This window comes from Falco punctatus (assembly GCF_963210335.1).
Source record: "Falco punctatus genome assembly, chromosome: 3".
NCBI lineage: Eukaryota > Metazoa > Chordata > Aves > Falconiformes > Falconidae > Falco > Falco punctatus.
In genome coordinates, this window is record NC_137582.1 from 25,431,486 (window position 1) to 25,446,854 (window position 15,369).

General features: G+C 37.5%; 1 protein-coding gene across 2 annotated transcripts in view; it reads left to right on the forward strand.

Annotated features, from left to right (window-relative positions):
- Positions 1 to 15,330, forward strand: part of RSPO2 (R-spondin 2) — a 151,976-nt gene extending 136,646 nt beyond the window's left edge. For both annotated transcript variants that reach the window (XM_080381573.1, XM_080381574.1), the window contains exon 5: positions 1 to 15,330. This exon is cut by the window's left edge and continues 25,205 nt beyond it. The gene's annotated coding sequence lies outside the window, so the exon portion shown is untranslated.
- Positions 15,331 to 15,369: the final 39 nt, after the last annotated feature.

Sequence of the window (15,369 nt, forward strand, 5' to 3'; positions counted from 1 at the left end):
GATGTAAAACATGCAATGATCTTTCCTATTACATGGGTAAAAACTTACTTTTTTTAACGCAAAAACATTGTTTTTCTGGACCATAATATGTAACACTGGAAAAGAGTATATTGTTCCAAAACTTGTTACCCATTGTCAGAATTTCAAACCAGACAACAGAGTAAGTTGAATCAAGCTACTGTTAGTTCTCAATCTGTCTTACCATGAAGTTAGACTTTAGCTAGCTTTTTGGTATTTCTGTTATATATAGATTTCTGTTAAAAAATTCTGTCTATCCATCCATCTGTCCATTCATCCCAGGATGAAGTCTAACAATTTGGTGGAGGAAGCCTGCTGATGAAGGCTGGCTGAAATTCCTGTTCTTTCCCTTTTGACCTCACACTGATATTGTGAGAAAATATGTTCAAGTCTCTGTTATAACCTGGTCTCACCTTCACATGCAAGTCCCTCTATCTTTCCTTTTCCTGTTGGGTCTTTGGAAAGAAACAGGGAGCATATGATGCTGATGTTCAGGGGTAGGAAACTGCAAAAATTCTTCGAGCCCAGACCATATTTTGAAGCAGCAGTTGTTTGAGATTGTTTGGGCAGTTTCCTCACTCCCTATGCACCAGATAATACTTGGACAAATTGTTCCAGGCTCAGATTTAGTATTAAAGTGAACAGAAACTTTTAATGAGGAAATGAAACTCTCTTCTTTTCTTGGATCACAGTTTTTGAACTCCCAAGGAAAAATTGAAGACAAAATTGTTATGCAAATGAAGGATTAAAGCGATTAAAATATCCAGCACATTTTAAAACTGCTTTAATCGTAGATTGTTGATTACCAGCTGCGTGTCTTCAAAATTCTTTGAGCAGTATTAATCTTACAAAAAAATACAAAGAGTTGGGAGACAATGGGGAATACATATCCTTACATGCAACACTGACAGCTGTTAATAGCAAGAACTGTTAAATCTCAAGTAACCAACCCATGCAGTAAACTCCAACATCCCTAGACTGTTAATTCCCTTCACGAAACAATTTTTTTTCCATTTTTTCCAATGCAAAGTTGTATGAACAAGACTATTATTTTTCTACATGGTCTAATAAGAAAATGACTGATTAAAGAGATCCCAGACATAAAGATAAAACTGGAAGATGCTAATATACTTGACTTATTTAAGATGCTAATATACTTGACTTATTTCAAATACATACAGAATTGGTAGAAAAGTGTATTTTACAGGGTAGCTAACCCCCAAAAGGGAAAGAATAAAATTTAGAATGCCTTTTAGACTGACAAAGGGAAAGATCTCTATTAGTGGTACTTTGCATCTGTGTATATTCTTTGCATATCCATTTAAAAAAAGTGGAAATAAAGAAGCAAACCACAGCAACAGTTTTATGACTACTCATCAAATCACCAAAAATAATTCAGTGTCTCAGTTTCCAGGGTTAAGGCTTTCAGCAGCTGGCTTGGGATCCCTGGATGTACAGTTTTGTCGAACGTACTTTACAGATCTCTAAGGAGTTAATACTTTTTAAGTCTGTATGGTGCACCCTTAAAAATTACAGTAGATGCTGACCAATATAGCATCTAAGCACATTCTGATCCTCTTAGATACCTCCATGATGCTGATAAACTTTCAGAGACAGACACACATTAATGTAGCCAGGCATTTGGGTTTCTAGACATTTTTTCCAGATTATTGTATTCTGAATTCAGAACAGTACATGAACATGAAATGCACTTAGAAACATTTTCCTTCTCACAACATCCCAACTTCTGAATAATTAGTGATTCTGTAGGTGCCTGCCTAAATAAGATTAAATTTGTACAGCTATGTGAACCTTTTTGTAAATACAGATCTTCAGGCTTTTCTGTATTCCTATTATTTTAATTTGTTGCTGACAGGTATTAATACTGTGACTGACTTACCACTAGATCATTAAAAGTGTTGTGCTCTTTTTTGGGTTTACAGAACAGCAGATCAAGATTTTGATTTAGCGTCACTTTTCAGGCCCCAGGATTTCTGCTTGATGAAAAGAATGCAAATGCAAAATACTCCAGTAATTTGACAGCACAAATTGCCACTCCACACTTCCAGGAGCAGTACAGAGACCCATTCAGTACAAGAAACTATACAATCTTCAGACATTTAAGGAAAAAATACTGTAAAAAGTACGCACAAAAAGGTTAAGAAAACTCTCAAGTAATTCTGTAAAGATATGGCTAAGCTGTTTTATGTTACTGCTGAAAAGAAATTTTTGCTCAGCCATCTGTATCTTGGTTTTTTTACAAATTAAGGCAACTGGGGATGGAAAAGTCATTAGATATACCACAGATTTTACTAATTCTGTAAATGGTGCATTTATTTTATAATTCACTGTATCTGTTCAACTCAGACCTTGTTAACTAGAGCTCTGTGAATAAAGTCATGCTTGGAGACAAAACATGACAATTTTGAGAAACAATAAGCCCACCCCTAAGCTGATGTAAAAGTTTAATTCTAAGAATCAGTCAGTATTTTGGAAAAAATAATCATGGGGATTTTCGACTGTTAAAGCCATTTTGAATTGAAAAAGAAAATCAAGGCATTTATTTAAAAATTAAGACTAGATGACCTTTTTGAAGCACTTTTCCTTTATTTTCTATATGAGACAAATAATCTTTCTTGTTGGCAACAGGAACTCTATGCTGTTAAAAACTCATTTAGTTCTAGTACTAACCACTATTGCATGTTAGTGTTCACCAACAGGGGAAATGGTCAAGAAGAATGAATTTGTTTCAGAAGTTATCACCATGTCCAGAGTGGATGGTGCAGCATCTTACAGATACCTGTGTTTGTTTCAGAAAACTTATCCTACTGCTTCTGGACTCAGAGGTGTCAGGAGGACTGGCTTCCCAAACTTACTAAACCACTGAAAAGTTCAAATAATTGTCCAGGAAATAGCCCTGGTGAATGCAGGACCAGCTATTGATTTCTAGGACATTTCCTTGTGTAATGTAAATGCATCACGTTCAGTTAGAGATGTCTAGAGTAATTGCACTGCAATGTTTAATGTAAGTTTAGTGTAAACTAGGTATGAGATCTTTATTTCCAATGAAGTCATAACATTCCAGTCTCCAGGCTTTGCAACAGAAAGCAAGTGTGAAATTGCCTAAAGTTTTTTTCTGATATGCATCATGCCAACATATACTTTGTGAATTACAAGTCCTAGGAGATTTTCCTTTGTTTATGGGTTTTTTTTTCAGTTTGTTCTGACATAAGAGAGGAGTTAAGCTGTCACATTACAAAAGCAGAAAAAAACCCCATATGATTTACAAAAAAACGCAAATAAAACAGTACATCTATAAATCACAGTTCTTAGAAAATATTATTCTGTACTTCAAAGACTACTGAAACACCAAAGAAACGTTATAAAATAATTTAAGTTTTTGTTTTTGTGACAAATTGTTGGAGGACATCTGTTTATCATCTTCTAATAATAAGACTTTGAATCTCTCCAGCAGTTCTGTCAAATATCTGTTTAAATCTTTTTGAGCAATTTGTATTGCTTTACAAATAGCTGCTTAAGATGTTGATCCTATGAGTGATGTGTATATTGCTAACATTTCTACCACTGCACCAAATTCATTCATTCATATTATTTTAATATCTAGAAACAATATTTTTAAGAATGAGGTTTGTATGGCTTCAGAATTGGAATGTAGGTAAGAATTCAACTAAAGAAGCAGAAAGTATAAAAAAATCTGAAAGAGAATACTATAATAGTGACTATTGCTGTAATATGAGGACCATCTTGTGAATAAGTTCAACATTAGCTTTCTTTTTTTGTTTTGATAGTTTGCCCCTCTAGTTTTTATATTTAGGTTTTTTTTAGTCACTGATATAGGATTATCAAAGAGGGGATGAATTATTCTATGGTTATAGGTAAGTTCAAATGAAAAAATGAGCAGTCAGTTTAGCAGCACTCCTGGAAACAATTTGCTTGTCAGCTGGATATTTTTCTCTGGGAAAAATTTTCATAGTTCTACCTGATTCTTCATAAGATTCTTTGTCCTGCTATTATAGTTTTCTTCTTTCCATTGCTCCAAGGAATATGGGTATAGAGTAGTTTTAGAAGAGACAGTCCATCCAATACCTAGCACGAACTTCAAAAGTATGAATAAAACCCCTTTTACAAGATAGGGAACAGAGCTGGGCATTTAATTTTGCTATCAGTAGTTGACATTTGTTTCTGGTTCCATTTCACATGAACAAATAATTTTGTTATGAAGGGGGAAAAATCATTCTAAACTTAGACTTGGATTTATTTTTCATCTACAAAGCACCTGTAATATATACACTTTTACTCGTAATATTCCTTTGCCCTGTTGAGTTTGTGACTCTCCCTCTCTGGGGCTAAATTTAGTGGTTAGAGATGAAATCTAGTCAAGCTCTCAGGTGGTTCAGGTGGTTCATAAGACAGGTAAATAGACCTGCTTAACTGGGATGGATGGCTCTGCAATACTGTCTTTTTTTTTCCTTTTCTTTGTATATATATGTAAAGTCTTATATTCCTCCATAGTATGCAAATAACATGAAAAATATGAAATGAAAAGTAGCATTTACAGATGTGACATGATATCAGATTTGATAGACTTGGTGAACACAACATTGCAAGTCTTTCATCCTTGATCCATGCCTAGTCTAATTAGTGAAGGACTAGAATATTCTTCAAACTGGCAAGGTATTTTCTTTTTTTTTTAGTTCTAGTATTCAGATATGCCAAATGAAAGGTTCTGGTTGAAGATTCCTTCTTATGTTTAAACTGCCTTTTTATCCTGGATATCTGTAAACATACATAGTGCAAGATTTTGTATCAGAATCTTTAGTGAATGTCTGTAAATGGATGTTGGTGGGAGACAGAATTGAGTGGAGATGGTAAGAAAAGTCATGCTCGGTGGAGTCCACATAAAAACAAAACTATAGAAAACTGGAAGATGCATAAGTTTTGGGTTTTTTTTGTGGTGCTTTTGTTTTTTTTTTATAAATATGGAAATTTCATAGGACTTTGCAGCACTAAAGCCTGCTGCCTCCATAAGAAATCAGTTTAATTTAGGGTTAAGATTGATCTGAACCCGGTGTGCAAGAAACCATTCTTAAAGTGAAACTGATAATGCTAAAGTTGCCTTTTAAGATCCCGTTTTATTAAACCAGTGTAACCTGTCTGTAAGAACTAGGTCCTCATGAAGTCAGTTTACTCCCCGGTATCTTTGTTTTAGAGTTCTTTAATAATTATAATTCCTGATAGCTACTCAAATACATTCAAATCTCAAGAACATTTCCAGATATAGCTGCATTTTTATCTTCAAAATGAAAGCCAAAGCTCTTGTTGACAAGTAGAACTCTTTCTTAGACCCTTCATAACATGATTTTTTCTTGTCTCTGTGTCCAAATATCCCATAGCAGGCCCTGGTCTGGATGGCCAGATGGAATGCTGAACTATCCAGCAGTTTATAAATGGACATTTAGTGCATAATAGTGCCTACTTTTATCTGGAATGTGTGGAATTTACTATTTTTCCAATTGGAAACACTTCAGTCCCATAGTTTATTTAACTAATACAGTTTGTAAACACAGAAATATGATGACCATCTATATAGAGTGAGGGAGATGTTCCTGAGTGTTAAGTCATGTTGAAAATAAACTTGTGAAGGGGAACTTCTTGTATCTCTCTGTAGCATTACTCTCTTCCACAGTGAAGGAACTGATAAAATACATAGAAATACTGTCCTTGGGGATTCTCAGCTGTTTCTTGATGTAGACAATTTTATTATCAGCTCTAAAACACAAAAAGCCTTTAAGTATCCCCTTGAAAGAAACAGCTTTTGTATGCTTCTGACCTGTTGTACATAATTTCATTACACCAGTCATTGTTCTGTCTGTAATAACTTTGTGCTCTGAGTGATTCTACCCTCCTATAAGAACAGTATCTGCACTCATCAGATGAAGTGCACAGCCTGTGTCAGGTCATCTTTCAGCACTCATCTTATTTTTGTGTAGATGTCTTGAACCTGTCATCATTAATGAAATAAATCCACATTCTTTGGCTCTCAACTAAAGATTTGTTGAGAAATTTCTACTCCTGTGCCTTTGACAAGCTTCCTAGCTAGCTGCATGCTTCTAGTATTATCACTGTTTTCTTTATTCCTGAATTATATTTCTTGAATTCCATGCATATGTTTAGTCAGTTTGTATCTTCTCTCATTTCTTTTGAACTTAATCCAGTATTTAGCAACGTCAGTAGGTCTTTCTGTTGTCTGTAGTGGGCATTGCACTGGGACCTGTCTAATGCTTATATGGTATAACTGTCACGGCATTTTGTGTTGGTATAGTATTCTCAGAGAGTTTGACTAGTTTCTTCTAAGTCTTGCTTTCCAGATTAAAGGAGAGGGATGGATAAACCTGTAGGTAGAGTTCAAAAGGTTTTACTCCACTTTGTATGGATAAGTAATTTGGATGACTACAAGCTATATCCAGGAAAGGAGCTAAGAGTCTAAACATTGGAATTCTTGTTTGCATCTGTGCATGTAATTAAAACAGGTCATTACGGAATGTATCATGGCACAGTTTATGTCCATATAGCCAAATGTTCTTTCTCCTATACCTTATGCTATCCTCAAACTGTTCTCAGATGTTGTCTGAGAGACTGCTCTTTGGCACAAAAAAAAAAGAAACATTCCAAAAAGCTTGCGAGTAATTAAAAAATGCAGAGTTGCATGTTCTGTTGTTCATAATACCAGCTTTCAGACAAAGAAGGCAAACTGTGGTAAATGAAATCCAAACCGAACATGCATTCTCATGCAAAGCACTAGAGAGTTTAGAACTTCTAAAGGATGGTCAAGAAATCTTGAGTTTTGAGGAACTATTGATTGAAGAATTTGCATAGACTTTCATAAAGGCTAGGGCTGGGCATTTTTGTCCAGTCAGGAGCCAAAACGTGAAGCTCTCTCCTGAGACTGTGTATTTGTTTTTTGATAGAACAGAGTAGTGCTTAATTTATTGCAGAACAGACAGTAGAGATTATGTTTCCTGACTTCTATGTAATACTAGCCAGTTAGAGGTCTTGCTAGAAAGTGAGAAACTTACAGTCAATATACTTTTCCAGCCTGTTAGGATTCAAATCCACAGGAATATGCCCAGGTTCTAAGACAATAACAAAGTCAATGAGTGAAGAACAACACCCACTTAATCACAGAATCATACAAGAATTGATGTTGGAAAACACCACCAGAGGCCATCCAGTCTGAGCCCTTGATCAAAGCAGGTCTACTTAGACTAGGTTGCTCAGGGCTGTATCTGGAACATCTCCATGGATGGAGATTCTACAACCTCTCTGGATGACCTGTTCCACTATTTAATGCAAAAGCAAGTTTTATAATACCTAATCAGAATTTTCAATGTTCCTAACTTGTGTGTCTTGCCTCTCTTCCTATGACTGTGCATTTGCAAGAGTCTGGCTGCGTCTTCCTTCCTATCGTCTAATCAGTTAGTTGTAGAAAGCAGTAGGGTCTTCCCACATAGTCTTCTCCTCTTAACCCTGAACAGGCCCAGTTTTCTCAGCCTCTCCAGACATGTCATGTTCTCTGGCCTATTGATTATCTTAGTGGCCCTCACTGGACTTGCTCCAGTGTGTCAGTATCCTTGTACTGAGGAGCCCCAAATCAAGCACAGTACTCCAGATGTGGTCTCACAACTTTTGGACAGATGATAAGGATATGCACTTTAGTCCATATTTAGGTATGTAGTACCATTTCAGAAGTCCTAATATTTAGAAACTTCACAAATCAGTGGGATTTGCTCTCCTATGAAGCTTGAACTTCCACAAACATCTCTCTGAGAACTGCCATTGTCATGATGTTTGTTTTATTTCCTGAAATCAGAAGGGTAACAGTTAGATGACTGTAATCTATTTTTTAACATCTCTGAGGCAGATATATAAGGTGGTTTCCTCTGTCCTCATCTTGGAAGATGTAGAACTGCCTATCTTCCAATTTGTTAAACAACTGAAAATACAGAGCATCAGTTGGAAAAAATTACTCTAACATTTGAAGAACTCTGGTGTGGCAAAAATAGATGCACTTTTAAGTATTTGTGAAATAGTCTCTGAACTACCTTACACCATAAAAGTATGACCACGTCCACTTTTAACTGCTATAAAGAAGTATATAAAGTGGTTGTGAAGGGTCAGGCCTTGCATCATATTTTAGTCTTGCTGCTGGTTCCTACTATGTCATCTTTGGGGAAATTGATAGACTTAATATTTACAGTGTTGTTCAAGAGGTCTGAATCATGCAGTATACGAATAATACTAAAGAAGCCACTTATGTACACTTTTCCCTTCACATTTCCCATTAGTCTGAATAAAAACCAGAGATACTACCACTCTGAGCAAACGACTTCTCTATATTCCAGAACCTGTCTGCTTTTCATCTTTTTGTAAGTGACAGGGACCCTTTGGACAAGATTTAACCATGTTGGGATTTTATTGGTTTAGACTGCTGTGTAAATGGAAAAAAAAAACCATTCACTTTTGCATTGCAACTCACTTAAATAATCATTGTGTATGGCTGTAGCTATTTACTCCTCTGAGTTTGCCATGATACAGAACCGAGCTGTGTGTTGAGGAGTCCAGGATCCCACTGTCACATATGTCAGATGTTTTACATTTGCTTTTTAAATAAATCAAACAATAAAATAAAAAGAGCTTCCACGTGCCCTTCCTGTTCTGTGTGTCAGCAAATACGGATGGGTGAACTTCTCTTTTCGGAAAGGCAGCCCTTTGAAGATGTTTGGAAAAGAAATGGGGAGGCTAAGATCAAAGGACCCCAGAACCTGTTCTGCGTAGTCAGTAACCATTGTTCTTGTACATCTGGGTCAGTTCAGGGTGTTTTTTTAGTGGCAGAGAATGTACATCCTAAAGGCAATGACAGCTCTCTACACTACATTCTTTCAAATTTATTAAGTGAATTCGATGTTATATTGAAGTTAACTGGTAGTGACCCTAAATATACAGAGTGCTAGGCAAAACCTAAACTAAGCTCAAGTTCAGGTCGCAAGATATAGCTATAATTTGAAGTAATAAAGATATCCAAAGGGCATGCAGAACAAATACAAGAAACAGAGCTGTGCAAGAAATATAAATGAATCTGATGAAGAAAATGCACAAGAGACATTCAAGCCTCCTCCCACGCACCCCGCCATACTCCATAGTGGTCCCATGTGGCAATAATTTGATTTTTTTCATAGCAGCCCAAATATGATTAAACTCTTTTAAAGAAACATGTTTCCTTTAGTGATTCCATCCAGCAGATCTGAATCACCCAAAATCACTGAAAGGTTTTTCTTGCTAGTCCTCCATTGACAATGAACACTATACTCTCTCTTGTTAAGCTTTGCTCCAAAAAAAATAGTCAATATTTTTATATTTTCATAAAGGGAAGCAACAGACTATATAATCAGCAAATCAGCATGTCTGTACAAGGCACTCAAAGGAAACAGCACCACATTTTCCTGCGAGCATTGCTGCACAAGAAACCTGCTTTATTTGGGACCTTCTTCACCTGCCCAGAGGTAAGACGCTGGTGTGTCTGAAGGTCCACAGTCCCTGTGCTGGGCTCAGAGCTGGGCCTACCCTGTGCCTGACCACCACTGCCAACCAGCGAACCTGCCTACCCTTCTGTTCCAGCTAAATCGAGCACATCCAGCCTCTCTTCTTCATTCTGGCCCAAATAAATTTGATTTGCCCTTGTTTCTACTGTTAAAGATCATTTGACTGATTAGGCAAGCAGAAAATATCTGTGAAGCTCTTTTGGGCTGCCGTTAATCATCTGCTTTCTAAAAGTCGTGCTGGCTGGCACACCAGCAGGCTGTACTGCCATTCATCGAGGCCTGGGCAGGCTGGAGAGCTGGGCAGAGAGAAGCCTCATGACGTTCAACAAAGACAAGTGTAGGGTCCTGCACCCAGGGAGGAACAACCTCATGCACCAGCACAGGCTGGGGCCTGACCTGCTGGAAGGCAGCTCTGGGGAGAAGGACCTGGGAGTCCTGGTGGACAGCGAGTTGCTCGTGGGCCAGCAGTGTGTCCTTGGGGGCCAAGAAGGCCAAGGGGATCCTGGGGTTTGTTAGGAGAAATGTGGCCAGCAGGTTGAGGGAGATGATCCTTCCCCTCTGCTCTGCCCTGGTGAGGCCGCATCTGGAGTGCTGTGCCCAGTTCTGGGCTTCCCAGTTCAAGAGAGACAGGGAACTGCTGGAGAAGGACCAGCAGAGGGCTACAAAGATGATTTGGGGACTGGAACATCTCCCTTATGTGGAAAGTCTGAGAGCTGGGCCTGCTTAGCCTGGAGAAGACTGAAAGGGGATCTTATCAATTTATACAAATACCTTAAGGGTGAGTGTCAGAGGATGGGGCCGGGCTCTTTTCAGTGGTGCCCAGTGACAGGACAAGGGGCAATGGGCACAAACTGCAACACACAAAGATCCATCTGAATATGAGGAAAAACATCTTTACCTCAAGCGTGACAGAGCACTGGAACAGGCTTCCCAGAGAGGGTGTGGAGTCTCCTCTGGAGATGTTCAAAACCCACCTGGACACAAATGCGTGCAACATACTGTAACTGAACCTGCTTTAGCAGGGGGTTGGACTGGATGATTTTCAGAGGTCCCATCCAACCCTGACCACTGTGTGACTCTGATTCTGGCAATTTGCTGTAATAATACAACTGGCTTTTGTGTCCATTGTTTTGAGACAGGTTGGTGAAGAAAACCTTATATAAGGGATAAATATGATCATTTTGATAGGAAAGAGGTGATTTTACTGGTTTTGGGTTGAGGCCTCTTCCAGGCTGGTAAATCTTTCCTTTGATTCCTGGAAATGCTTGTCATTCCAGCGCTACCCTTCAAGGTATTTGGCACTGAACTTTGCTGAGGCTCAAGAAGCACCTGGATTCAGTTTAGTTCAGTTATTTGGGTAGCACAGCCCCTGGATTTTCCAAATTGATACATATGATACCAAATAATAGTACATCTATAAAGTAGATGTAAAAGAAGAGGAGCTGGTGTTTCTTGCCACAGTCCCAGGTCAAATTCTCCAAGTCAGGAATTTCAGCTGAGTGTTCAATCTTCTAAGAATTAGATTTGTGGCATTGACTTGAATGGGAAATTGTGTTACAACTGCAGGATTTGTTCCTGTAGCTGGTGGTTCTCCAGGAAAAGTAGAGTTTTACAATCTCATAGAAATCGAGTTACATTTCTGAACTTTTGACATTTGTTCCTTCATGAACTTCTCTTCAGAGAGGTTCTACTTCTCTGATGTTACCTTTTAAAATGAATGGATTTTTTTAATAAAGATACGAATCCTCTGTGCAAGCCTTTATGTTCCTATTCCAGTTCCAGAACTACCCCGCTCCCCCAAACTCTGCTTTTTACAGCCCTGTAAAACACGCCTTGTCTTTCTAATCTTAAACAGTAGAGGGCAACATGAGAATGACTATCCTAACTGTTCCTACAGCTTGAAATGCCGTGTGGTTTAAGATCTAATGGTTTAAAAGTTATTACCAGTTATTGGAACATTAAATACGTGTTAAATGATTATAGTATTCAATATTGATTGTGTATGTGCCATATTTGTTGCATTTCTCAGTGCAAACTGAACTTTTCATTCTAGGTCAATGGACTGAGGTCTCAATAAAAGTCACACCATACTCAGCATTCCCATACTCAGTATAGTCTGTCATTCGCAAAATAAATCTCACAAATACGTAGAAGAAATGTGCAAATAAGGATGGTGAAATAGCACCATCAAAATAATAAAATCTTATGGAAATATCCTAGAATTAAACAAGGATAAAACTAGTATAATTTCTAGAACTATTAAATATTTTTATAGATTTTTCTTGATCATGGCTTCCAATTTTTTGTTTGCCTCTATAGGCTTGAGCACAAATTCTGTATTACTTTCTATTAGTAAAGATCTTGAAAGAACATACTCAATTTAAGGGAGTTGTACAGTTTTGGGTAAACTGAGCTGAAAGTATTACTATGCTATATTAAATTCAGTGGAAGAGGTAAGAATATACATACAGTGACACTGAGACACCAGAAGACATTAAATGAGAGCCCGAGAGAAAAAAACCGGTGCAATATTAAATACCATGTGTGCTTGGCAGCAGTGATTGCCTTGTTGCTCATAGCCTAATTCAAATACTGCAGCAAATTTATCTGTTAAAAGCTATCCTTTAGATCTTGGAAATTTTCTTCCTGTCACTATATAACATTTGTATTCAGCTGTGTTTCACTGCATTTCTTTAAACAGAAGTGGGAAGTTTCAAACACAGGTTACAATATGTGCAAAGAACATTTGCTGCTACTGTTTCCCTGGAGAGGCTGCATGTCTTCCTCACAAGTTTCTCTGAGGTTTCATGGGACACATCCCTTAATCCTACTTCTATTTTCCCCTCCTACGGATCTTTACAAACACAACTTCAGCTATCACCTGTATGCCAATGACTCACAGGTTTAGTTCTCTACTCCAAGTTAAATTCAAATTCTTTTCTAGTCCTCTCAGTGCTATTCAATACCAGCCAGTGCAAACACAAAATGCCTGAAACACCATTTTTAATCACCCCCCTTCAATTTTCTTTGTTAGCTTTACATGATACCATCACTCTCCTTCCTGGGCCTGTAAAACACCTGAAAGATGGGGATTATGTTAACCTCAGCCTTCTTTCCAGAGCTTCAGGTCTTATCTCTGGGAAGAATCTTTCCTTTTAATCCATGTGGAAACACATCTTAAGTTTTAACTATCACAGCTTTGAAACGTTCAATTTACATCCATTTAAGATGGTGCTGTTACACAGAACTTTGTCCCTAACACTTTTACACCTTCATATTGCGTTGTTCCCCTTCTTCTGGCAACAGAACACAAACTGTCTGTCTTCTACTGTAGGGCACTTTCTTGCAACCTTTACCATCTCCTCAGTGATTCTGAGCTTCTAAATGCATGTCTTTTCTGCTGGTGTCTCCCCTCATTAACTTGTGACAGTTTTTCAATCAAGTATTTTTATGCCATTTGCTATAAATATTAGAAGCAACCTACCCATTTAGAATAATTTGTTGTGGTTAATGCTAAAGAAAAGTTTTCAAAGCATGAACAGTATGACAAAAATAATTTTGATCAGAATTGGTTTCTTCATAAAAATCAAGCTGTTATACCCAGGTAATCTGTTATGAGTGAGACATTGGTAGAACAGGGTTAAGAGTTGGATGAAGCCCTTCCATTCCTCTTCCTTGTTTCAGAGGCTGAGCCTTTAGGATTTCAAGGGAGCTGTATCTCCCAAGCATTGGCACTCAGCCTGGCTTACAGCCCAAGCCCCATTTATTTTCACAGAGAAACTGAAATTCTGGGATTCACTTTACTTCAGAATTACACCTCATTTTGGTTCTTTGCTGACTTGCATTACCTCTGTCTGCATATTTCTGAGAACATTATAACTGTTTACGTGTAACTATCTTTGATTCTCTGGAAAAGCAGTTAACATACTAATTTTCAAGGTGGTCTAAATTAGTAAGCAGTTATGAAGCCTACAAGACAGTAAAGGGAAGGAAAAAAGTGATGAACTCGCTAGATATGTTTACTGACCTGGCTGGTCTCATGACCTCAGTATCATCATGCATTTTTTTCCTTCCTTTACTTCTCCTTTTCTCTATGTTCATGTATCTTTATTGTTGTCTTGAAGACTGTTAGGGCTTCATGATAAAGACAGTGTGAGATTATATGAGTATGTTTGGGTTACTGAAAGCAAATAATGATAATATATATTCATCAATTCATAGGACAAAGAGTGAGTCTCTTTGTCATATGAAATATGAATGTATTCCAGAGGTCTAGTTCTTAGTTTGTTTTCTTTTTTATCCAGTGGTATGAGATACTGGACAGACATCACTTTTCATAAAAGTCTACTAAATGTTTGCATTTCTTAGATGTCCTTCTTAATATAATATTGGCAAACCCTATCAACATTCTGTAAAAATATTGGCAAGGCTTCCATTGGCACAAGTGTTAAAACAATATTACTTAGACAGAAAGCAAAATTGAGTGAGGGATTAACATGAGAGATTAAAATAACTTTTTGCTTTCATTTGTTGAAGGTGCAGTCATTATGACCACCAAGAATTCTTCCACCCACTTTAAAATTGTGTTAAAAATGAGATATTCCAGGGCTTTTTGGCATAAACCTACAAAGCATCATGGATCTTGAGTTGCTGTAAACCAGAAAAGCTGGTCTGACCACAGCTATATCTGATCTTGTGCCACTGTGTTTATTCTAGCTGAGGTTCTGGCACTCTTACCTATGTTGTGTATTACCGTCATCAAACAAATTTCTGATGGGAAATTGCTAGCTGGTAAATCCAGTTGACTTAGGTACAATTTATCTAACTTCAGCTTTCCTTACCTGCTGTCGACTACAGGTACAAAACTCGGTTTCACACATATAAACCTTTTTGTGCTCTGTTTCTGAGCCATGTGTCTTAGTGGTGACTGCCTTGAACTGCCTTCCACTGCTGCGGGAAGGGGACACCAGAACTGCCTTCCACTGTCATGGGAAGGAGACATCACAATATGTAATAACTGTTCGCAAGATCTGTTTCTGCTCCTTACCACTACCCCAAAAACCAATGTCAACATGGATCTGACAGGCTGCCCCTTTCCCCAGGAACCGCAGCTGCTCCATCTATCTTGCCTTGAATATCCAGGGGGCTACCCTAGCCATACTCCTGAGAACTGTGACAATGGTGGCAGTGCCTAGCTAATCTCTGATCCAAACTGGAGCCTAGGGCTGTTCAAACTGCACAGCTCTGCTCACACTAAAGTAATGCCTTTGCCTTCTAAAATGCCTGTATTTAATATTTGTAATATTAATATTTGTAACCCCACAGTTATTAAACAGCTATTTTGAAATTAAGTCTCATTATTCTTAAAGATGTGTTTTGGAAGAAACAGCCAAAGTATTTTCAGGATGTGTTTTTAGTTTTACAGGCATTGAAGAGTGAAAGTTTTCAAAAAGAAATGAATGTAGCCTTATGTCAGATGGACAAAGTGTATTGTTACAAAGCTACTTGAATGGATGATGAATTCTACTTTTATTCAGAATGACCATGTTTTGGTCAGTTGAAGAAAAAGTTATTTATTTTTAGAGGACAGGAAAAACACAAAGATTTTTAATGAAATTCTGTGTGGAGTCTTAGTTCACTGGAACCTTCTTATAAATATTTAGTTTTCTAAGAACATTACAATATATCAAAATTAATAAAATACAATAATAGAAAGAGACTAATGCCAAAA